Source organism: Limulus polyphemus, unplaced genomic scaffold (genome assembly GCF_000517525.1).
Source record: "Limulus polyphemus unplaced genomic scaffold, Limulus_polyphemus-2.1.2 Scaffold817, whole genome shotgun sequence".
NCBI lineage: Eukaryota > Metazoa > Arthropoda > Merostomata > Xiphosura > Limulidae > Limulus > Limulus polyphemus.
This window is the reverse complement of record NW_013666427.1, coordinates 309,135-312,807: the sequence shown is the minus strand read 5'-3', so window position 1 is coordinate 312,807 and position 3,673 is coordinate 309,135.

The following is a 3,673-nucleotide window of genomic DNA, read 5'->3' as shown; positions in this document are numbered from 1 at the left end:
CTGCTAAATTAGGGACGGCTAGCGCAGATAGCCCTCGTGTAGCTTTGCGCGAAATTCATAACAAACAAACAAACATTCTACCACCCCTATAGTTTTAGGGAACTGTGCTTCCAGTGATTAACTAATTCATTATGAAAGTGTGTTGCTGAAGACGCACGCACTCAGTGTTGTATAAGTGTGTAACTGTACTTCCAGAGACGCATAACAGAGCTCTTTGGATTGATGTCTTTACATCCAAAACTTCAAAATCATCACATTTTTAGGGGTACTCATTAAAGCTCAATCACTAAAACAACAGAAGGGTTGAGAAGGGTTTAAAGTGTGGTGGGGTCGTTAAGTAGCACAAATTGTTGTATAAAAAATATGAAGACTAAAGCAACATAACTAACTGCGGAAGAAAATTTGATCAAACACTATGCCAAGTTTGCAAGGATAAAGTAAACGAAATGGCATATTTACGTATCTTCACACATTGGCCCGGCATGGTCAGGTGATTAGGGAGCTCTACTCACAATCTGCGGGTCGCGGGTTCCACCAAACATGCCCGCCCTTTCAGCCGTGAGGACGTTATAATGTACGGTCAATTCAATCCCACTATTCGTTGATAAAAGAGTAGCCCAAAAGTTTCCAGTGGGTGGTGATGACTAGCTGCCTTCCCTCTAGTATATCACTTCAAAATCATGGACTGCAAACATAGGTGCAAGAACATTAACAAAGAAAATCAAACGCTAACCTGTAACATTGAGAAAAGTTTGTTGGGAACTTCACTAATTGGAATATAATGGCCGAGAAACAATCCATGAACCACCTGTTACATCCATCAATGAACGTAACCATAAGATTTTGACGCAGGATTAATGAACATTTATATATTGAGGGTAGATGAATCATCATTTGCTCTTTTTCTCGTCGAATGCATGTTTATGCATGGCGGAAGCCCAAGAAGGAATACCGCCATAACTGCTTGGTTCCGACTGTCATGATGATTACAACATGGACTGTGTTTTTGGTGTGCACTTAATCTAATAATTATTCTGAAGAATATCATTATTTAGGAATTGTTGATGATAGTTTGTTATCTATAATGCACTTTAATTAACTATAAAGATGAGAATAGCTGGCTCCAGGACAATAATATAATCTCATCGCTTTGGGAAAGAAAGAATGATTTGTGGAATATGAAAATGACTTCGGCCATCTACTCCACCTGCCCAAGTTCCCGATCTTGGCGTTATTAAGCTTTTGGCTCAATATTAAAGGCAGACTTTGCAGTAGATTCCTACTTCCTTCATACCATACTTATAAACGAATGGTCATGTCTTTTGTCAAAAAGACTCAAAGACCTTGCTGATGCATTACCATTTCAGAGTTACATACTCTCTCTTAAATACAGTTCAGTATAGGTATTTCTAATTTTTATTCCTAATACTTCCATAAAAAATAGAAAACATATTTTCAAAGAATATTATTAATTTCTAAACAATAAAACAATGAAAGTAATAATAATTTTAGGAATAAACCACTTTTGCTACTTTAAAAACTTCTGTCCCCTCCCCATCCGCGGTGGCTCAGTGATGGCTCTGAGGGTTTAGAAAGCTAAACATCTGTTTTGGATAATTGTTTGTTTGTTTGTAGTTATGCACAAAGCTACATAATGAGCTATCTGTGCTCTGCCCACCACGGGTATCGAAACCCGGTTTCTAGCGTTGTGAGTCCGCAGACATACCGCTGTGCCACTGGGAGGCGTTTTGGATAATACCCTCGGGGGGCAGAGCACAAATAACCCACTGTGTAGCTTTGTGCTTTAAAATAAACAAATAATGACTCGAACTATGTTTTAAGCAATGTTAGATCTAAGATAATCTTCCTACAAGATTTATCGTCAAAAGGTTTGATTCTTTTTAAAAAAATGAAATATTTAGAATAATGAGTTGCATAAAACTAATTTACTCCTGGTTTCGTCAGTGCTTGTCCGGCAAAGCGTAATGATAATCAATGTAATTAATTATTTCATCAAGTAACTCATGTTTTAGTGGATTTACTTTTAATACAATGACTGTTTACAGAGGACTATGTAACTCTTTTTTTTTACGGAAATAATAATCTTTGAATAATTTATTTGATATCAAAGAGAAATTATCGGGTATGCTGGCAAAATATAGGAATCGAATATCATATTTTACAAGCTGTTTTCTCATAGAACTAATAACATCACTCCAGTGTATATTTAACTATTTCATGTGAAATAAAATGTCTCCATTCTGTTCGCGTGCGTGCTTAATTAAATCGATTATAAGTTAAACTAACTTGTTTCTTAATAATTCAACTATATTTGGCAGGTTTGTGTTAATTAGTGACTATTTAAACACCTTGATTACACAGGATTGCGAAGTTAAACTTCATAAAAGTTGTTTTGGTTTTAATAACGGATTTTCCATTCAACTACGCAAATTTCGAAAAATAATAATCATTTTGTTTCTATCATCTAAGGATTTTTTTACAAATCGGGAAGAAAACTCTTACTTAAATCAAATCATTATTTCGCTTCCACAATGAACATTTTTTATTATTATGTTTGTTAACAAAAATACAAAAAAAAAACTGAAGAAAAGGGAAGAACATTAATGGCAAACGAATATGCATCCTCATTCATCCTGATTTTTTGTTGTTGTTTTGTGTGTGTGTGTGTGTGAAATCTACGTCTTGTGGTCTTTCTTTTATGCATTGCGTCTGGAGCGTTTCGTTTCAATGACCAGCAGTAATCAGCTATTAATTCCCAGTTCTTTCAGAAGCGAAACTTAAAGAAGAGATTTTTGTTGGGCCTCAGGTTAGAAAATTGACTTCGGATTAACAGTTTGAGAGGACAATGGGAAAATTAAAAAAAAGCGTGGATTACCTTTAAAGATGTTATTGACAGATTTTTAGGAAACTACAACGACTCAAATGACGAAAATATTGTCAATAACATGCTCGATAAATTCAGAGTTGGGTTGTAATATGAGCTTGAAAGTTCATTTCTTACACTCATATATATATTGGCTATTCACTGAAAATCTCGATGCCATCAGCGAAGAACAATGGGAAAGGTTTCACCAAGACATCAGGAAAATGGAAAGGAGGAATCAAGGAAGGTGGAACATCAACATTCAAAGATACTTGAAACAGTCGAAGGTCTTTACAAACTGCTTCCTCAAGCCCAGTATTTATGTGAAGTGGAGGTAATAGGACTTTCTTTGTGTCAACCGAACTTTCACGTTCAAAGTTTTTGATTCTGGTATCAGGCTGACTCTGCATGGCCATTGCTTCTTTATCCAGTGCTGATTTTGTGCTCTGCTGTCCCAATCACACAAAAAACATGGAAACTTTGTATAACCATATTGTTGACCCAACAACATACAAAGGACTTTAAATCTCCACAAAGTAGCCAACCATGTTCTTTGTATTTGACCTTATTAAGAAGAATTTCGATATTTTCGTACATTTCCTTCAAGTAACCCGAATGAACAATGGGAACAGATGCATATATATGAGAAGAATAACACCTTTTATACTTCTTTTGGAGGAATCAATGAACAATCGCCACTCACTTGGTTCATAAACGGCAGCTCCTAGCATTGATATTAATTCAGCAATATTGTTGCAATAAACCAGTGAACCTTCTTGCGAAAAGTAT